At 44.9% G+C, this 22,600-nt stretch overlaps 1 protein-coding gene and 1 long non-coding RNA gene across 2 annotated transcripts in view; one reads left to right on the forward strand and one right to left on the reverse strand.

The window, feature by feature from the left end:
* The first annotated feature begins 313 nt into the window (after positions 1–313).
* Positions 314–22,600, forward strand: part of LOC109923221 (ELAV-like protein 3) — a 77,694-nt gene continuing 55,407 nt past the window's right edge. The window contains exon 1 of the mRNA XM_048618109.1: positions 314–346. The gene's annotated coding sequence lies outside the window, so the exon portion shown is untranslated. The remainder of the gene's footprint in view (positions 347–22,600) is intronic.
* LOC125487266 overlaps positions 8,508–22,600 on the reverse strand; it is a 33,382-nt gene continuing 19,289 nt past the window's right edge. The window contains exon 2 of the long non-coding RNA XR_007265760.1: positions 8,508–8,901. This is a non-coding gene — a long non-coding RNA (uncharacterized LOC125487266). The remainder of the gene's footprint in view (positions 8,902–22,600) is intronic.

The following is a 22,600-nucleotide window of genomic DNA, read 5'->3' on the forward strand; positions in this document are numbered from 1 at the left end:
CTTCCCTCCTTTGGGTTTGGTTGGTGCAAGGTCCTTAAAAGGGCAAAAATGTAGGGATCATTCCCTCTGGTGAAGAAATCCAAATCAATGGGACACAATCTTAAAATCGTAGACCATGCAAGAGTAAAACTGTGAAGCTTTATGCCACGTAAGAAGTGATGGAAATTCTTTCGCCCCAGATGCTGGGTCGATTAATCTTTCTAAAGCAGAGGTAAGGCTGCTGAGAGAGGTGGGCCTGTGTTGGGTAGACATAGTCAAGGCGCAGATCAGCTATGATTGAATTGAATGCTAGAATAGGCTTGAGGGGCTGAACGGCCTCCAGCTTTTCCAGGAAAAAAAACTACAAGTACTTGATGTGGCACAGCTCAAGTCAGATGCAAATGGCAATTAAAGATGAGAGAAAGAGATAACTGGGGGAGAGTTTAAGCTGAGGGCCTCCGCCCCTCAGGTGAGGTGGGGAATTTGAGAAGGACAATCCTTATTGTAACCTCAGCTACGGCAGAATTGAACCCATAGACTTAGCATCACAAACCAGCTGCCCAGCCGACTGAGCTAACCAACCCCCTAAATGGCACCTTAATAGGGTGGTAGAATTTGGAAAATTTGGAAAAAACTTCTTCTACAAATGGTGGTTGATGCAGGATCAGTTGTTAATTTTAAATCTGAGCTCGAATTTTTTTTGATCAGCAAAGATATTGAGGGGTATGAACCACAAGCAGATGGATGGGGTTAGGCCACAGATCGTGGTCTTGTTGAATGGCAGAACAGGCTTGAAGGGCTGAATGGCCTACTCCTCTTCCTATGATCCTATCATGTGCCTGACTCCAAAAATATGACCCGACCTAGCTCAGTCCAATTTTGTCAATTCGAATGTGAAATTATCATGGAATCCCTACAGTGTGGAAACAGGCCCTTCGGCCCAACAAGTCCACACCGACCCTCAGAGCATCCCACCCAGACCCATCCCCCTGTGAGGGGAGGATGGGGAAAGGGGGAGAGTGGAGGTGGAAGTCAGAAATGGGTTAAGTGAACAGAATCATTGGCTAAAAATTGGGAAATGCAGAGGACTTTATTGAAAGAACACTGAAATAACTGCAGACAAGCTGGTATCTCGTCACCAAGTCAATCTTTATTTACATGTGCACTGTACATGGGCTGTTACCCAGCTCAGAGCCAGTCCCTGGATTGAGGAGACTCTCTGAATCTCCTGTTTATATCTGTCAGCCAGGGCTCCCTGATTGGCCCAGGTTAACAGCCCCCAATCAAGGACCTCATTCTCAACGAGATCCAGCTAGTTCTAATCACTGCAGACACTGAGACATTCTATAACAATTCATACTGCTTTTACTCTATAAAAGATCAATACAGTTAGCGACCTACAATTATACAGAAAAGGATTTGCCCAGTTACACCGTCAATGGAACAGGAAAATGAGGTGAAAGAATTAGAAAAGCTACATCAACATAACAGTATCACTGAGGCCTTGACTCAGGATCCCCAGAATATCCAGTTCTTGCAATGATCCTCAAAATTTTGGGAGTTGCTCACAACTGTCTTTATTTCATCTGGGCACGTACAGAAGTGCTAATCCGAACTGCCTGTTGTTTTCTAACCTAAATTCATGTATTAATGACTTAAAAATAGGCCTGTTTCAGCTGCCAGGTACCAAGATAATTCCTCCAGCCATTGTCTGATTCACTGTAGATTAAGCAAGGAATAAACTGGCCGCTATCTTCCCTTTCGGTCAATCCTTAATATCTGTGAACTTTGACCCTACCCGAAGGTATAATTTTTTTCATGGGATGTGGGTGTCACTGGCAGGGCCCGCAATTGTTTCCCGTACCCAACTGCCCCCTTAATTGAATGCCTTTCTGAACCATTTCGGAGGGCAGTCAAGGGTCTGGAGTCACCCGTAAACCGGTTGGGTCACCATCATTACCCTGTGTGCTACACCCAGAGACATTTTCTTGGCTCATTGTATAGTTTCTCCATGTCTCTTTATCCTGGGGCGGTCTTTCCATTTGCCAATAGTTTCCTTCAATTTTCAAGCCGTGTTCTTTCTCCTTCCTTTTCCTTCCACAATGTCTCCTACCAGTTCATTTCCACTTGAGGTGTAAAATTAAACAAAGAACTGCGCCGGCTGGAAATCTGAAGCAAAAACAGAAATTGCTGGAGAAACTCGGCAGGTCTGGCAGCATCTGTGGAGAGAGAAACAGAGTCAACATTTTGAGTCCCGTGACCCTTCTCTGAATCACAGGTCTCCAAGTGTTAAATATGTTTCTCTCTCCACAGATGCTCCCAGCTCTGGATAGTTTCTCCAGCAATTTCTGTTTTTGTTTGTTTCCTCTTAAAGGTGTGTTCTACCCAGTTTCTCAATGTTTTCCTGACTGTGTTCAGTCAATTTATTTGTTCTGTCGTTCTCCTCAGCATTTCATCATTTGTGTTTTTCTTTAACTTGCCTGTTGGATCCCTCCCATTCTTCTACAAGCCTACATTTCAAAGCTATTTAGCAAACAAATAGCCTGAACCTATAAGGTTCTAGTCTCACATCCATATAAAATAATACCACAAATCTGGCTCTTTAAAAATCTTTTTTTTATGTCTACTCAACTTTCTGGTTGGTAACTGTCTTATCTCAAATACGGCCTTTCCCACTGCTGTCTGTAGAATCCCTACAACATGGAAGCAGGCCATTCAACCCATCAAGTCCACAATGACCCCCAGAAGAGACCACCCGGACCCAAACCCTCTACCCTATCCCTGCATTTCCCATGGCTAATCCACCTAGCCTGCACATCCTTGGACACTATGGACAATTTCCTATGACCAATCCTCCTTACCTGCACATCTTTGGACTGTGGGAGGAAACACCCGGAGGGAGCCCATAAAGACACGAGGGGAATGTGCACATTCCACACTGACAGTGACCCGAAGCTGGAATTGAATGCAGGTCCCTGGCATTGTGAGGCAGCAGCGTTAACTACAGAGCCACTGTGCCGTATCCTCATTCTTATTTCTTGTTGCATCGTCTGTCCTCTTTAATTATTCATCCTAAATACTTGAATCTTAGCTCTGTGCCAGTTCACTTGCTTCTACAACCATTTCTTGGTGATTTTGAGATGTGCATTTTGTTCAGTTTTGTTCCAAGGTACATGTCTGTAGTTACAAATCTATTTACTAATTACAGCTTGTGTACCAGGTAATTACATGCTACTTTCTAAAAAGGACACTGGTAAACCAGATGGAGTTTCTACAATAACTGACAGTTTTGCAGTCATCTTTACTGAGAATGCTTTCAATGCCTGTTTTTTTCTTTCCTTTAATTAGTTCACTTAATTCAAATTCCAACGTCTCCCCTTGTGGGATTTGAACCAATGTTCCTGGAGCATTGACTGTTGGGGTACTGGTGCAATGGCATTACCACTATCTATCTACAATTTCCAACAATTATATAGGTGGCACAATGGCACCGTCGTTAGCACCGCTGCCTCACAGAGCCAGAAACCGACCCTTGGAAGGCATTTAGCATTCTGGTCTTCATCAGTCAAGGCTTTGAGTATAGGAGTTGGGACATTATGTTACAGTTGTGTAAGTCATTGGTGAGTCTGCATTTGGAGTATTGTGTACAGTTTTGGTCACCCTGTTATGGAAAAGACATAGTGAAACTGGACAGTGTGCAAAGATTTATGAGGATGTTGCCAGGACTAGTAGGCCTGAGTTATAGGGAGAGGTTGGCCAGGATAGGACTTTATTCCTTGAAATGTAGGAGAATGTGGGGCCACCTTATTGAGGTGTATAAAATCATGAGGGGCATAGATAGGATGAATGTATATATTCTTTTTCCCAGGGGTGGGGAATTGAAAACTACAGGGCATAGGTTGAAGGTGAGAGGGGAAAGATTTAAGAAGGACCTGAGGGGCAACTTCTTCACACAGAGAGTGGTGCATACAGGGATTGGGCTGCCAGAGAAAGAGGCAGGTACAATAGCAACATTTAAAAAAAACATTTGGAGAGGTACATGGATGGGAAGGGTTTAGAGGGATATGGACCAAATGTGGGCCAATGCAAGTAGCTGAGTGGGCACCATGGTCAGCATGGACCAGTTCCCATGCTGCATTACTCTATGACTCTATGACTGTCTGTGTGGTGTTTGTACATTCTCCCTGTGTTTGTGTGGGCTTCCTCTGGGTGCTTGGGTTTCAACCCACCATCCAAAGATGCGCAGGTTTGGTGGATTAGCCGTGCTAAATTCTCCATAGTGTTCAGGTCTGCAAGCCAGGTGGATTAGCTGTAGTTAATGTGAGGGTTAGGGTAGGCTAGGGGTATGCGTATGGGTGGAATGCTCTTCAGAGGGTCAGTACCAATTCGATGGACCAAACGGCCTGCTTCCACACTATAGGGATTCAATGAAATAGGGTTAACGTCATTTATGAAATCTGAAATGGGGCAGGGGATGTGAATCATGGCTTAGGTTATGAGTTGCATTTTGCCAACACTGGCAATTCAATAGGAGCCTTAAAAAGCTGAAGCTTCAAGGGAAATATCAGATGACACTGGAGAAAAGTGGAACAAAATACTGCAGATGTTGGAAATCTGAAACAAGGACAGAAATTACAGGAGAAACTCAGTGGGTCTGGCAGCATCTGTGGACAGAGAAACAGAGTTAATGTTTTGAGTGCAGTGACTCTTCTTCAGCACTGAGATAGGTTGGAAAAAGTATTTTTTTAAACACCTTTAACAGAGGAGGAGGAGGGGGCAAAGGGAACAGATGGTGTGGAGGCCCAAAGACAAACAGGATGCTAATGGTGGTGAAAGAGAGAAGGAGATGTAAAATGAATGTAAATTATTGTGCGAAAGGGAGAGAATGGGTCCTCTCAACAAGACAGCAAAGTAAACGAGACAAGGCTGAAAGAATGTAAAAACAAAATGGAGAGCAGACATCATGCAGTCAGGCTGTGAAGTCATGGAATTCAACATTAAATCCTGGAAGCTGGAAAGAACCTGAGTAGAAAATAAGGTACAAAAACAAATTGCTGGAAAAACTCAGCAAGTCTGTGGAGAGAAACCAGAGTTAACATATCAGATCCTGTGACTGAGGCTGTAGACTTGCTCACTGAGCTGGTGGGCTTGATCGCAAGTTTCGTCTCCCTGCTCGGTAGCACCGTCAGTGTGCCTCCGGTGAACCGTCGGTGTTCTGTCCCACTTGTTACTTATAAGGCTCGGATTGCTGGGGTGATCGGTATTGCTTCCAGTTCTGTTTCTCAGTGGTTTGTATATCGGGTCCAGTTCGATGTGTTTGTTGATGGAGTTCCGGTTGGAATGCCAGGCCTCCAGGAATTCCCTGGAATGTCTCTGTTTGGCTCGTGCTGTTATGGATGTGTTGTCCCAGTCAAATTCGTGTCCTTCTTTGTCCGTGTGTATTGAGACCAGTGAGAATTGGTCGTATCTCTTGGTGGCTAGTTGGTGTTCGTGTATCCTTATTGTCAGTTTTCTTCCAGTTTGGCCTATGTAATGTTTCTCACAGTCCTTGCATGGTATTTTGTACATTACATTAGTTTTATTGGTTGTGGGTATGGGATCTTTTACATTTGTCAATAGCTGTCGCAGGATGGTTGCTGGTTTGTGGGCTACTCTAATACCTAGGGGTCACCCTGCGACAGCTACTGACAAATGTAAAAGATCCCATACCCACAACCAATAAAACTAATGTAATGTACAAAATACCATGCAAGGACTGTGAGAAACATTACACAGGCCAAACTGGAAGAAAACTGACAATAAGGATACACAAACACCAATTAGCCACCAAGAGATACGACCAATTCTCACTGGTCTCAATACACACGGACAAAGAAGGACACGAATTTGACTGGGACAACACATCCATAACAGCACGAGCCAAACAGAGACATTCCAGGGAATTCCTGGAGGCCTGGCATTCCAACCGGAACTCCATCAACAAACACATCGAACTGGACCCGATATACAAACCACTGAGAAACAGAACCGGAAGCAATACCGATCACCCCAGCAAACCGAGAAATATAAATAACTAGTGGGACAGAACACCAACGGTTCACCGGAGGCACACTGACAATGTTACCGAGCAGGGAGACGAAACGTCTGCAATCAAACACACCGGCTCGGCGAGCAAGTCTACAACCTCATCCACAACCTGAGCTACAAATCTTCTCAAAAATTTTCAATCCTGTGACCTTTCTTCAGAACTGGAAACTGGAAAATGAGCCTTTTTTTTAATCCCTGCAGTGTGGAAAGAGGGCATTCAGCCCATTGAGTCTGCATTAACGCTGTAAAGAGCATCCCACCCAGACCCAGCCCCTGACCCTGTCCCTGTCCCTTCCCCTGTAACCCTGCATTTACCAAGGCTAACCCACCTAGCCTGGACACTATGGAGCAATTTAGCATGGCTAATTCACCTAACCTGCATATCCCTGGACACTATGGGCAATTTAGCACGGCCAATCCACCCTAACCTGAACATCCCTGGGCACTATGGGGAAATTTAGCATGGCCAATCCACCTAACCTGCACATCCCTGGGCACTATGGGGAAATTTAGCACGGCCAATCCACCTAACCTGCGCATCTTTGGACATGATGTGGAGGTGCCAGTGTTGGACTGGGGACAAAGTCAGGAGTCACAGCTTATAGTCCAACTATATTGAAATCACAAGCTTTTGGGGCACTGCTCCTTCATCAAGTGAGTGGAGTGAAGTGCACAGGCACAGAATTCATAGACGGAGAGATCAGAGATCATCCCTTCACTTGCCATTCAGCTGTTGACACTTTTCTCACACCGTTTCACACTTTTGATCACCTGCAAAGACTTATTATTCAGCCTGTCGACAATCCACTCACACCATTTGTACTATCTTTTGACATTCTTAATTACCTGGAATTATCTTGCAATGATCTCTCTGTCTATAAATTCTGTGCCTGTGCGCTTCCCTCCACTTCACCTGATGAAGGAGCAGCGCCTCAAAAGCTTGGGATTTCAAATAAACCTGTTGGACTATAAACTGGTGCCGTGTGACTTCATCTTTGGACTGTGGGAGGAAACCGGAGCACCCAGAGCAAACCCACGCAGAGAACGTGCAAACTCCACCCAGACAGTCGCCCGAGGGTGGAATCAAACCCGGGTCCCTGGCTCTGTGAGGCAACAGTGCTAACCACTGAGTCACCTCCCCAAAAAGGCAGAGAGAGCCATTAGATAGGATTTCTATAGGCAAACTCCTCTCACTGATCTTTCCCCTGCTCAGGTCTGGCAGAGACCCCTGCATCGGTTCCCACTGGCAAGCAAGAGCAGGAGGTGGCTCAAGGGCAATTACAAAAGCTGCATTGTAAAGTCTTTCTTCCAGGGTGAGGGGAAGGGGACACTACCAGCTTTGGGATATTATGCCCAGCAGAAAGATCATTGCAAATCACAGGAGGTCATATTGCAAATGGGTGCCACGTTTCTACAAAGCAGACACTTGCAATAGCTTGACAAACATTAAGTCATCATCATTATAAGGCCGTTCAGCCCATTGTCACAGTGCTGGTTCTTCAGAAGAGCTATTCAGTTAGTCACACATCCTGGTACTTCTGAAAATAAACATTGCTGAGAAGGAGACAGGATGTTTTTGAAGTTTTTTGTTATCTTGCATTCATCAAGACGAGGGTGTCGGGGGGTGGGTCGGTGGGGGGGGGGGGGGGGCAGGGGGGGGTGCTGTCTGGTTGAGCCATCATTAGATGTGAGTCTGCTATTGGACATCATTTATTAAACATGCCAGACTGCAATAGGAGTTACATCGGAAATCAATTTGAAAATCACCAGCCGGGCTCACAGTATGATGCCTTTCTGTGAGACAGCTACATACATAAATACACAGGGCCCTGCTTTATGTAGGCAAAGGGATTTTGTACATGCACTGCATCTTTCCAGTAACAAAAGAGATCGCGGAGATAGCTGCATCCCCATGGCAACATCCTGACCAATCAAAATCCTGGTCTGCAAATTAAGATTGACAGCTCACTGCTCTTGCTGCATCACCTTGCCAATTGGCTGAGCCAGTTAGCACCCTCTCCTCATTCTTGATAAAATGTTGTCTCATTTCTCAAGTCTATTCCCCCGCCCTCCTGGTCCTGATGAATGCAAGACTCCAGTCTTCTTTAAGCAATGTTTATACTCAGTAATAAACCAATCGCTTATTAATTGCCCTGAATACGCATTCCCACTTCTTGTACTTAGCCGCTTTCCTTCGCAAGTTACTGTTGAATCCACATCCACCATCCCTTTCAAGAAATTATAAACAGCTTGCTGGGTTAAACAGAAATTCTCATCTCTATCCTGGACCATTGTCCATAGATTTCTTGTTTCTGAACTCCTTACCAATGGAAGCAAGTTTTTCCTTATTAACCATCTCAGACTGGTGCGTGGTTTATGAATTTAGTAATGTTGTCAGGGTTACAATTCACCAGTAGTCCCCCATTGATGAAATCACAGTAGGCTTCAAATTCTTTTATTCCAACTTCCCATCATCCTAATTTGCAGTTGTGTTCGGAATGGGCTGGCTTTTCAGACTGTTTTAAAAGCGATTAGGGAATCAATCGGACCTCTGCTGGTGATGTCGTCATTAGGAGAATATCACTCATGACTCGAGCCCTCCCACTCTGTTCCTTTGGTAGACTATTCACAAACTGAGGTGAAATCAGGCCAAGCCAAGTGAAACCATTATTGAATTGATGGAGCAGAGGCGGAGGCCGTTCAGCCCACCTTGCCTGTGGCGTCTCTCTGAAATCTCCAAGCAGTTGAATTTGTCCGCTAAGCCACTTCGGCTCTCTTCATTTCTCTCAAGCTGGTCCTAATCTTCCAAAGCAGAATACTGTGGATGATGCAAATCTGAAATAAAAACAGAAAATGCCAGGGAGGAAATAAAAATTCAGTATTTGTGTTGAGAGAGAGAGAGTCAACATTTCAGGCCTGTGAGCTTTCATCAGAACTGGGGAAATTTGAGATGTAACAGATTTTAAGCAAGGGGTGGGAGGGACAATGACAAAGGCAGGGTACCTTTGGAGTGGCATGGTGGCTCAGTGGTTAGCACTGCTGCCTCTCAGCACCAGCGACCTGGGTTCGATTCCACCCTCACGCAACTGTCTGTGTGGAGTTTGCACAATTCTCCCTGTGTCTGTATGGGTTTCCTCCCACAATCCAAAGATATGTAGGTAAGGGTGGATTGGCTGTGCTAAATTGCCCCATAGTGTCCATAGATCTGCAGGCTGGGTGGGTTAGCCATGGGAAATGCAGGGTCACAGGGTTAGGGTAGGGGTGTGGGTCTGGGTGGGATGCTCTTCAGAAGGTCAGGGTGGACTCAATGTGCTGAATGGCCTGCTTCGACATTGTAGGGATTCTATGAAAAGGCAGGTCTGTGATAGGGTGGAAGAGATTAAGAGACAGAAAAGTTAGTTGCCCCCAAAAGGGGAATAAAATCAGCCCTTGTATCTCCTTATGTGGCTCCATGTCCAACTGTGTTGGACCGTCACTTCTCCTAAGTACCTTGGGATGGTTTACTGCAGTAAAGGTGCTAGGTGAATGTAAGAAATTGTTGAAAGAGCTGCCACAGCCCTGCTGCCTGAACGAGAAACCAGATTCCAGTTGTCATCCAGTTCCCTTATCGAAATGGTCATTAAATCTGCTTCCACCAGCTCTTTCAGGCAGTACATTCCACAGTACAACCATTCGCTGATAAAGACACATTCTCCTGAGAGTCATCTTAAGCTGTCTGGTTACTGATCCCTCTGCCTACAGAAACAATCTCTGCTCCATCAAAACCAAACTCTTTTTATTAAAACCCTTAACCTTCCCTGTTCCCAAATAACGTGTCACCTTGGTGACAGGCTATAGCATGAGTCTATACAAACTGAACTTCAACTGGTAGATGGCAGAAATTCTGCACACTTTATAATGAGAAGGACAATAAAGTATGTGAGAAGATGCCAGAAGTGGGATGCCAATAATACACAAAGATGCTTCAAAATTTGGGGCTTTTTTTTTCGGAAAATAATGAATGTTTTGAGAATGAGTAGGGAAAGATTTTTTTTTTCCCAATAGTTCAGAAAGATTGGCAGTACAGTAGCAAATCAGGACAGTGTGTAGCTCAGAGGGAGACTTGCATCTACTGTCCATGCAATGATTGTAGATGTTACAAGTTTGGAAGTTGCTTTTGAACAAGGTAATGGATGTAATAGGAGTCTTAATAATAAGATACTATTAATTTATGAAGGAGATCAGGAGAGTTGTCTCTAGATCGAGGTCTGTTCTGGGGAAAATTTGAGGCAGAAGACATTGCATATTCTGAGGTAGTAGTGGATAGACATTTGAAGTAGAGGGTGTAGGATTATGGGGAGGGGGTTACAGCACTAATTTGGATTGTTATGACAAAGAAGCGTCAGAAACATCAACTGCAAAACCCATCAGTCCATGTAGTGACACTTAACAACATCCACAAAACATTCTTAGGACCTCAAATCTGATAGACATGTCTTTAGTCTAAATCAGACATGATCCCACAGTATTTCATAAAGAAGAAAGGTTACGAGGATGACTGGGTAGGACCAAAACATTTCTGGGTGCCTTTGCAATGAAAAGACAAAGTCCAACAATTAAGGTCAGTTATACTCTTAAAAGTAAGACCCCAAAAGAGTGTAGCCAGAGAGACCTTGGAGTGCAGGTTCGTAGATCCTTGAAAGTGGAGTCGCAGGTAGACAGGATAGTGGATAAGGCAATTGGTACACGTGCATTGAGTATACGATTCGGGAGGTTATGTTGCAGCTGTACAGGACATCGGTTAGGCCACTTTTGGAATATTGCATTCAATTCTGGTTTCCCTGCTGTAGGAAGCATGCTGTGAAACTTGAAAGAGTTCAGAAAAGATTTACCAGGATGTTGCCAGGGTTGGAGAGTTTGAGCGAAAGGTAAAGGCTGATTTTCCTTGGAGCGTCGGACGCTGAGGGGTGACCTTATAGAGGGACAAGGATAGGGCGAATAGTCAAGGTCTTTTCCCCAGGTTAGGGGAGTCCAAAACTAGAGGGCATAGCTTTAAGGTGAGAGGGGAAAGATTTAAAAGGGATCTAAGGGGGAACATTTTCACGTAGAGGGTGGTGCCTATATGGAATGAGCTGCCAGAGGAAGTGGTCGAGGCTGGTACAATTACAACATTTAAAAGGCACCTGGATGGGTACATGAATAGGAAGGGTTTGGAGGGATATGGGCCAAATGCTGGCAAATGGGGCTAAAGTAAATTAGGATATCTGGTCGGCCTGGACATGTTGGACAGAAGGGTCAGTTTCGTGCCACATCTCTCTATGACTGTATGACACGATGACACTTGTGAAGTATCTTTGCCCATACAAAAACAGAGTCATGGGACGTATTTTAGTCCAGATTGCAGTGTAAGATATTTGACGTACTGTTGATATCAAGGAACCGTTTTACACACGTGAATTAAAGGCTTACTAATCACCAGATCTCAGCCATTAACCTCTAGCCTGAAGCAATGTTCCTCCTTGTTGCTTTGTAGTTCCAGAAGGTAAGCATCTTCCAGCTGGCTTCAAAAGTCATGAGTATACAAAAAGAGAAGGATGGGCCCTTGTGGTAGTGTCCCTGCCTCTGAGGCAGGAGACTTGACTTCTTCACCTTCTCCAGAATTGCAACATAAACATCTCTGAATGGATTGGCTAGAAAATATCTACAGCAAAAGAGGGAAGAAAACAGTAATTTCTTGCTGGTTACTTTTGACCTACAGTTACTGGTAACTTACACAGAATTTACACTGCCTAGTGGTATTATCGCTAGACTGTTAATCCAGAGACCCATGTAATGCTTTGAGGCCCCAGGTTCAACTCCTGCCATGGCAGATGGTGGCATTTGAATTCAATAAAAATATATCTGGTATTAAGAGTCTAATGCTGGCATGAATCCATTGGTGATTGTTGGGGAAAAGCCCATCAAGTTCACTAATGTCCTTTAGGGAAGGAAATCTGCCATCCTTACCTTGTCTGGCCTAATAACAATTCCACACCCACAACAATGTGTGATTGACTCTTAACTGCCCTTTGGGCAATTAGGGATTGGCAATAATTGCTGACCTAGCCTGTGAATAAAAATGAATAAAAATAAAAATTGCCCAATCAGCAAATTTCCATCCCTGATAACAATTTACTTCTAAATGACCTTGGAACGTATTTGTATATGGGCAACGCACCACCTAAGCAGCAGAATAATAGATAGCACATAACAGAGGCATCGGTCATTATAAAATACTGGTTTGGTCAATGATTGTGAACGTTGCACTATGAGAGAGCTATCAGAGCTGCAGTTGCACAAAAACATAGGAGGGCTTGAAGTTCATCAAGACCAGTCATGTAAAGGGGGCAAAACCGAAACAGTTGCACTCCTGCTCGATAATCAGTCATACAGTAATCAATGGGGAGGAGAATGGATGACCAGTTCCATACACTCCACACCACCCGAATGCCAAAGATGAGATTCTATCCCAAAATTGCTCAAAGAGAGAGTGTGGAGAAATCCAATGGTCCATATTGAGATCAACAAATTTGATATTCAATGCTCTCCTGTAGTGCAGCCCATCATTGCTTTGCTGTCTTCAGCTTCCTTAGGATCCCCTCTCTAATCCTTGCCATCCTCTCTCATCCTCCCTGAAGATAATTCTTTGCATCTACCTCCTTGGATCCTTTGTCCTCAGACGGCAACTTCCAAATCCATGACCACCTCCACCTACAAGGACAACGGCAGCAGATATATGGGAACACCACCCCCTGCAAGTTCCCCTCCAAGCCACTCACCATCCTGACTTGGAAATATATCGCTGTTCCTTCACTGACACTGGGCCAAAATCCTGGAATTCCCTCCCTAAATACATTGTGGGTCAATCCACAGCAGGTGGACTGCAGCGGTTCAAGAAGACAGCTCACCCCCACCTTCTCAAGGGGCAACTAGGGACAGGCAATAAATGCTGGGCCAGCCATTGACACCTACATCCCAGAAATGAATAACAAAATGGCTCTGTCTCAAATATTGTTCAACTGTGCACCTGCTGGGGATTTCACAACCTTAGCGGTATTGGATACTTCTGAAAGACAATATGGCTTTGTTTGCAATCTCAAGTTTATAGTTTGTTCTCAAGTTGATTGAGCCTTGTGCTCTTGAAGCTCTTGTTCAACAGACCTGCCTCAAAAAGTAAGATGACTCACTGAGTGATCAACAGGAACAGTCTAACAGCCTTTTTGCTCCCACTAATCATCAATATTCCCTCATCCTGACAAGTCTTGGCAATCAGTCACAATCATGGGATTTTGTTATTGTAAGATCCACTCGATTGTCTTTTGTTACTTTGTCACCCAGACAACATTTAAGTGCAAACGTACCTTTCTGTCGTACAAGTGCCACGTCGGATGTGAATGCTCACAGCTCCCACTTCACCGTGTCATGGTTACAGAGTTAAAAAGGCGGTTTGTGTTGTACAGGTGTTTCTTTGAAGACAACTGTCATTTACTATCATCCCCGCTTTTGGGGGAAAAGAGACTGACGAAGTAAAAGTACAGTGTAGTTACTTGCGTGTATGGAGCTCTTTAAGCCTCTCTGAAAGGTCTCACAGCCGTTTACTTTGAAACCAGCATCATATTGTAGACACAATACTGTCTTACATCATTGATTAACTGCTATGCTGTCTCGTTTTTATTTTAACTTCTGTACAAGTGGGACAGCAGTGTTAGCAAAACCAATTGACACCTTGGTTGGAACTGGGTACTCGCTGTGCTCAATAATTAGAACAGTTTAAGAAGAGATTAATTTATGCATTAAATGCAACATCCCGCCTGTGAGGTGTTTAGCAGCTGTGTAGCAGCAATGGAAATTTGCTGACTGTAATACAGGGTACGATGTCAAACACTACAATATATCATATATGAATTGGATGTTGCGCAAGACTTATAGCAGTTTGCTCAGAAAATAATGGCAAAGCTTGGAGCAACATGGGGAAAATTGTCTTTATGCAACCAGTGTTTAATATACTGTCCTGGAAAGTACTGCCTGAGAGTGTGGTGGAGGTACATGTTCTGGGGTTCAGGTCCCACCAGACCCCCGTGGAAATTTTAAATTGGATTAATAAAGTTGGAATTAAGTCTCAGAGATAGCGGCCACTGGCATCGATTGGTCCGAAAGCCCACATGCTTCACTATTGTCCTTTAGGGAAGGGAAATCTGCCACCCTTACTCAGTCTGTCCTACATGTGACTCCAGACCCACAACAATGCGGTTGACTCTTATAACACGGTGTGGAGCTGGAGGAACACAGCAGGCCGGGCAGCATCAGAGGACCCTTCTTCAGCTTTCCTGCTCCTCTGATGCTGCCTGGCCTGCGGTGTTCCTCCAGCTCCACGCTGTGTTATCTCAGACTCCAGCATCTGCAGTTCTTGCTATCCCTGTGGTTGACTCTTAGCTGCACTCTGAAAAGACCCAATCACTCCAAGGTCAATGTAAGCAAACATAATGGCCTTGCCTATGAGGTGCTCCATATCCCGTGAGAGAATAAAGAAAAAAAAGACATTCTCCTCACAGTGAGCCAGCATGGACATGGTTGGCTGAATGGCCTCCTTCCCTGCTGTAACCTTTCTAAAATTTTGTTCCTCGACTATAATGGAATAACTGATATCTCGGAATGACTATAATGAGGATAAATGGGTGTCTGAGAAGCAGCAAGACCTGTCGAGCTAGGTTAACCGGTAGTGGTTATGTGTCAATTAAACCAAAAACGTCAAGGCTGCAAACACATCCAGTTGTCTGTCTAATCCTATGAATCATTGGTACAAATACTTCAAATACATCTGAACATCATGTGGTTTACAGTTCGCAATAATGCAATTCTGCATCTGCATCATGACACATGCAAACAAATTAGGTCCAATTGTGACTGTGATTTAACGGGTTCTAACCGTGTTAAAATCACACCCGTTAACATCTCATATGACTGCCTAGCCTAGCAGATTATTTCCATCTCCCCCCTCCTCTTTAAGAAGCAGGTGTCCCACCCAGTGTTAAAATTCAAGAATACCACTGTGTGAGTCGAGTGGAAATCAGGAGACTTCTGAAGGGATATTCTTGCTGTAAGATGGGTTTTTCTTGGGGGCGGACTGAAGGACATGAACAGATGGTATACGTGCAGACTCTAGACAAGTGCTGAACCACCTGGGGTTCTTGGCTTAATTGGGAGCCTCAGAAGGTTTTGGTTCAAGTGAAAACCAACTCCAGTGCAATGTCAGTGGAAGTGCTACGTTATTCGAATGGGCAATTAGGGACGGGACATCAAATGCTGAACTTACCACATCCATCAGTATTTCCTTGTGTGCTACGCTAAACTGAGCTCTCTCTCCCTGTTATATACTGTATACATGTTGGACCCATTTAGACTGGTAATTCTTCTAAATGGTCCAAGGTTGAATGCGTTGGAAAAAATGCACCATTTTTCAGCCATATTCATCATTGGAAAGTTTTGGACAATGCAAGAGTCAGTTAGACATTCATCCCAAGTACCTGGTACTCATGGAGAAGATTGGGAGATGTGGAGAAGCAGAAGGATTTGAGAGTTTGACATTAAAAGCAGTGACTCAAGTGGAAAAGGCAAAACTCAACAAATGCGAAATACAACTCAATTATTATTGAGATGTAAGTGAGAATGCCAGATGCAGGATAGACCTGGAGGCTGCTCTGAAATTCATTAAAATCATGGCTTACAAGCAACGTAGGAGATTCTTAGGGGAGTCAACATGGTAGATGCAGAGAGATTGTTTCCCCTTGTGGGACAGTCCGGGACCAGAGGGCACAATATCAGAGTAAGGGGTTACAAATTAACGACAAAGATGAGGAGGAGGTTCTTTCCTCAGAGGCTGAGTATATCTAGTGAATCTGCAGACTTCTTTACCACAGAGGGCTGTAGAGGCTACCTCATTAAATACATTTAAGGCTCAGATAGATTTTAAATCCGTCATCAGCCATAATCTTACTAAATGTCGGTGTGGACTCGATGGGCTGAATGGCCTACTTCTTCTCCTATGTGTTGTGGTCTTTCGGTTGATCTGATTGTGACCACAGCCCATTTATGGAAAGAGGTATGGAACATAAAGATGGCGATAACAACCAATCTAATAGTGACCCTAATCACCCCACAGTTGGAGTATTGGGTGCCATTTTGGGCTCTACACACTGAGAAGAAAGTTGTGGAAACAGAGAGAGCCCAGCAGATTTTTATCTTTGGCTCCTAGTTCCCTGGTACTAGGGAGCTCAATGACAAAGAAAAGCTTGATCAAGTTTTTATCCATCCAGAGGAAATTAAGTGGAGAGTTGATGGGGCTGTTTAAAATTATGAAGGGGTGCGATAGGGTGATTGAAACATAAAAATATATTATAAGAAATAGTGGGTTCATGTGGAGCAGGGGTAGTGTCCATACTCCTAGACCAGGGCAATCAGATTTGACACCCACCTGATCAAGAGGTTGTCAGTGTGAAGTGTTTGTGAAAGAACCAGCTGAAAGATGGAAGTAAGGACAGTGCCTGGGTTGTGAACAGGTTGTGTTCTGGAGTCTGTTTGCAAGTTGGAACACAATGCAGGACAATATAAAGGAGTCACTCGTTAAGTGGAGGAAATGTTCATGCCATGGGTCCTTAAAATTACACCCCTATATGGAATTGTGTTTGTAATTACAATCGCTTGTGAGTCGTACAACATAAATGTACTGCTCCCTCTGTGTTTACAGTGAAAGGAGTTAAAGGTGGAGAGGGCAGCAAATTCCTACAGTGTATCCTGGGGCAAATTAATCTTTGATTCCTGTTACTACCACAATGGGCAACAGGTTAATCAGAGTTTTTGATTCTGCACCAATAAGTCAAGTTTTACTGGGTATGAGATTTGGAGCAGAGAGCTGCTTGAATCTTTTTGTTTAAAAGAATGCAGAATATTGAGAGGTACACACTCCAGAATAAGGGACTAAAGGAGAGATTATGTTAATAATTAAAATGATTGAAGGAGATGAGTATACAGAAGGTGACAGAGTAGTGGTGATGCTGGTAGATTAATAACCCTGGGCTATTGTTCTGGGTGCATGGGCTCAAATTGTGAAATTTGAATTGATTAAAGTGTGGATTTAAAGCCCAACCTCATGGTGACCATGTAACCACTGTCATATAAACTACTCGTGTGCTTTTGAGTGTAGTTCACCAGGCAGTCTGGTTGGTACTCGACTGAAAAGTACCAAACCCACAGTGTCACCAACCCAGTCAAAACTGGTGAACTCAGTGCAAATTGGCCGTGCGTTCTTATATGGCGATAATCATCCAGGTCACTAAGACATCAGCTACGGGGGTTGGGGGGATGGGGCAGGAAGTGGATTATCAAATTACAAACATCTGACTTACATATGCTCATATGTAGGAACACAATCCCACACATATGTAGGAACACAATCCCATACATATGGACATTTCCTGTACTTAAGAACAGCTGCTTCATTTTGGCCTGCATTGTGTCCCAAATTGCTTACAAGTAGAAATAACAAGGTGTAGAGCTGGATGAACACAGCAGGCCAAGCAGCATCAGAGGAGCAGGAAAGCTGACATTTCGGGCCTAGACCCTTCTTCAGAAATGGGGGAGGGGAACGGGGTTCTGAAATAAATAAGGAGAGAGGGGGAGGCGGATAGAGGATGGATAAAGGAGCAGATAGGTGGAGAGGAGACAGTAAAGGTAAGTGTAGGTGGGAAGTTGGGGGTCGGGGGGAGCGGGGGTAGGTCAGTCCAGAGAAGATGGACAGGTTAAGGGGGCAGGATGAGGCTAGTAGGTAGGAGATGGGGGTGGGGCTTGAGGTGGGAGGAGGGGATAGGTGGGAGGACAGGTTAGGGAGGCGGGTACGAGCTGGGCTGGTTTTGGGATGCGGTTGGGGGAGGGGAGATTTTGAAGCTTGTGAGGTCCACATTGATACCATTGGGCTGCAGGGTTCCCAAGCGAAATATGAGGTGCTATCTCTACTTACAAGTAGACTTGTGTGTGGACGCAGGAGTGGTACCTGTTGGTAACCTGGCACCCACCCATATTCAGAAATACAGCATTTGCACCACCCAGCACAGCAGGCACTGCCCTTTTCTCTTTTCTGTCAGAAATAGAAGGCTGATTCCTGCCTTGTCAGAGGGTCAAAGGGATTCAGCTCTCTGTGATGATAAGTAAAAGCAGAAAGTGCTGGAGAAACTCAGCAGGTCCAGCAGCATCTGTTGAGAGAGAGAAAGATAATATTGAGTCCGAAATGACTCTCCTTCGGAATTGAAGGAGATGAGAAAGTGCATTGTTGATAAAGGGGGAGGAGGAGTGAGTGGAACAAATGGTGAGGTTGCCAGGAGAAAAAGGCAAAGGGAGTGTTAGTGATAACAAAGGAGGGAACTAGATGCAGAATAGGTGTTAATGACAGCTAGTAATAGCAGAAAATAGGTCAGCTCTGCTGAGGGCAAAACCATGCAAACAAGTTGCTGGGGAGGAAAGGGGTGTGATCCAAGTAGCAGATAGTTTTAATGGTTACTGCTGAACAACCTTTTTATTGCTGTTCTTTGTTAATGCTCTGAGGATGTGGGTTCAAATCCTACCACGGCAGATGGTGGAATTTAAATTCAAGTAGGAGACTGGAATTGAAAGCAAATCTCAGCAATGGTGACCATGACAACTGACATCAATTATTGCAAAACCCCATCTGGGTTCCCTAATTGTCCTTTAAGGAAGGAAATCTGCCTTCCTTCCCCAGTCTACGACAATGTGGTCGACACTTAACCACCCTCTGAAGAGCCAATTAGAAATAAGTAACAAATGACAGTTTTGCCATGGAAACCCACATCCCATACAAGAGTAAAGGGAGATAAAGGAGTATTTCTGGATAAAGTGGAGGATACATACCAACAGGGACTGGATGGGCTAAATGGCCTGCTTGCATTATCATTTCTAGGTATCCCATATATATATATTCAAGGAGATTGGCTCACCTTCATCTGGGTGACGAGGGACATACAACAAAATAAGGGGAAGTGATGTCCTAGCCATGTCATTGCGAGATGATTAATCCAAAGACCCAGGTTCAAATCTAGCCATAACAGATGGTGAACTTTGAATTAAATGAGATAATGATGACTGTGAAACCATTGTCAATTGTCAGGAAAACCTCATCTCCTTCACTAATGTCCTTCAGGGAAGGAATCTGCCATCCTTACCTGGTCTGGCCTACGTATGACAGCAATGCAGCTGGCTCCTCTGGGCAATTAGGGATGGGCAAAACCTACATCTTGTGAATACATAAAATATGGAGTGCAGCTTACTTTATCGGCAAAAGTTAAGAACTACAGCAGATGCTGTTCATTTTCGGGACATAACAACTACTCCACAGGGTTTGTGATGTTGGCTGTTTAGCAATGGCTTTCCTCGGTGACAGCACTCTGACCTCTGACTCAGAAACCTCAAGTCCCACTCTACTTCCTTGAAAAGCACCGAAACCTCAGCTGTAACACCAGTGCAGAACAGCAGGGGGTGCCTCACTGCTGGAGGAGCCATCTTTGCTTTTAGCGAGATGAACGAAGGCCCTGTTATGACATCGTGTGAAAATAGTACGATGCCAGGTTACAGTCCACGGGTTTAATTGACATCACAAACTTTCCGAGCGCTGCCCCTTCGCCAGGTGCAGCGAGAGAGGGCACACAGACACAGAGTTTACAGGCTGAGAGAACTCTGCGTCTGTGTGCCCTCACAGATGCACCTGGCGAAGGAGCAGCGCTCCGAAAGCTTGTGGTTTCAAATGAACCCGTTGGACTGTAACCTGGCGTGATTTTCGACCTTGTCCACCCCAGTCCAACACCAACACCAGCACATCCGCATCGTGTGAAAATACTTTGCCACTTTTCTTGAAGAAGAGCAGAAAATCCCCTTTTCGTCCCAAGAAACGTTCACTGAGGACCAAACCCTCCCCCTGCACACGTATAAAAAGAGATGAACTGGTTGTATATCCCAGTTGTTGCTTGTGGGATCTTGCTGTGTGACAATTGGCAGTTGCAAAACAATGGCGCCTGCACCATAAAGGCATTCTTTGTATTGCCACGAGGATGAGAAATGTGCAACTTGATTGCAATTTCTTCCTTTCTTTTCATTTGAGGTGTAGATAAGACAGTGAGCCAAATAACAGGCATGCCATGTGTGTAATGGCCTTTCTCTTGCTCAGTTTGATCATTGCTTTACTACTGAACTTGTCAAGAGTGTTACTGAGAGCAGTTCAAGTAAGTTAATGCAATGAGGGAAATTGACTAGTGACAGGTACCCAACACCCATTGCATAGATGCTCCCTACCTGTGTAAGTAAGGTGCAGCCAAAGGGCTCCTTGTAGAGAGATTTGCTCACAGAGCCACTCCAGTTTCCCCACCCACACTGGAGACCTGGCCAGTTCCTCTCGTCTCTCGTAGAGTCTCTGCAGTGCGGGTAGAGACCATATGGCCCATCAAGTCTGCACCACCCCCTCCAAAGACCATCCCATCCACATGAGGTTTCACCCCATGGCCAAACCAACTAGCCTGCACATCTTTGGACCGTGGGAGGAAACCGGAGCACCCGGCAGAAACCCACACAGACACGGTGGGAGAATGCGCAAACTCCACACAGACAGTCACTCAAGCGCGGAATCGAACCCAGGTCCCTGGCGCTGTGAGACCGCAGCACTACACTACCGTGCCACCCCCTCTCAGTTCCACTCTTGTTGAAAGGGTGACAGGGTACCTCAACACTTAGTTCTTTAGATGACACATTAAGAAGAACCAAGAGGTGAAGAAATCTTAGATTGAAGGCATGGGCAAGAACATTACCTTGGGGGGGCAGAGAGACGCAAAGGACGGGAGGGTTATCAGCCAAAAGAGGAACGTAAACATTGACATCAAACTTCCTAGATTTCCTGATAGGCAGCTGCTGATATGTCAAGCCATGTTGCTGAGAGGTGACTGGGAAATATTGAAGCCCCCCCCCGCCCCATCCCACTCATGTCCTCTCTGATTGGGACATCTATCTTTGAGAGTCCATCTGCCACCCATAATTGGAGGGGGGGACCCATGAGGGCACAAGTCTGGGGCAGGGGTTTGACTGGATGGCTGGCTTATGATGCAGATGGACACCAACATCGTGGGTTCAATTCCCAGCCTGACTGACAGTACCAACCTTGCCCCTCACTTGAGGCATAGTAACTCTCAGCTGTCTCTCTCCAATGGGACTGTGGTCAGCTTGCCTTTAATATGGTCAAAATATGATTTCTTTTTCTCTACCCACTCAAGGTTCAGAATCCAGGATTCGTCCCCGGTTTCTGCCTTCCTCTCCCAGATCAAAATTTCAGTGAGTTGAGCAGTTTTTGAACTTACAGCAGCATATCGGAGAGTCGGCATTTGAAACTTCCACACAGAAATCCCCAGAGACAGCAAGAACATTTGGTTTTTCTGGGAGGATTTTATCAGGCCTCCACATCTTTGCTGCCATTTGTGTTCACAGCTCTGCACACTGCGCTGCAATTTGTGGAACATCACCGCAGGAATGGTACCTCCATCAATCCGAGGACAAAAATAGCACGACTGAATCCATCACCCCTATCATTTTTCAAAAGTTAGTTTGCAAAAATTCCATGTTTCTGAAACATTACATCATGGATTGATCCTGATGTCCTGGCAGCTTTGCCGAATATCGTCTTCTTGTCAATAAAGTTGCTCCTTCGCAGAACTGTAAAAGGCCATTCGGCCCATCGTGTCTGCACAGGCTCTTCAAGTGAGCGTCATCATCTCTTGTGCCAACCTCCTGCCCTTTTCCTAAACCTTTGCAGATTATTCCTATCAAATCCAATGGCCAATTAAACCTGCCTTCCCCACACTTCCAGGCAGTGCATTCCATACCCTCGCTAAGTTTTTCTTCACTTCAGCTTTGCCTCTTTTGCACATCACTTTCAACCTGTGCCCACTGGTTTCTGCTCCTTTTACGAGCAGGAGCAGTTTCTCCCTATCTATTCTATCCAGCTTGCTCCTGAGTTTTGAGAATCTCTATCAAATCCCCTCTCAGCCTTCTTCTCTCCAAGAGGGGACCGGGGTTTGAATCCTGCCATGGCAGATGGTGGGATTTGAATCCAATAAAAATCAGAAATTAAGAGTCTAATGATGACCATGAATCCATTGTCAGGAGAAAAACCCATCTGGTTCACTAATGTCCTTTATGGAGGGATATCTGCCATCCTAACCCAGTCTGGCCTACATGTGACTCCAATCCCACAGCAATATGGTTGACTCTTAATTGCCCTAAGGATGGGCAATAAGTGCTGGCCTAGCCAGTGACACCCTCCTCCTATGAATTAATTAAAAAAGGAAGAACAGTCCCAATTTCTTCAAGATAGTAGGAACTGCCGATGCTGGAGAATCTGAGACAACAAGGTGTAAAGCTGGATGAACACAGTAGGCCAAGCAGCATCAGAGGAGCAGGAAAGCTGACGTTT

Source organism: Rhincodon typus, chromosome 38 (genome assembly GCF_021869965.1).
Source record: "Rhincodon typus isolate 14 chromosome 38, sRhiTyp1.1, whole genome shotgun sequence".
In the NCBI taxonomy this organism is placed as follows: domain Eukaryota; kingdom Metazoa; phylum Chordata; class Chondrichthyes; order Orectolobiformes; family Rhincodontidae; genus Rhincodon; species Rhincodon typus.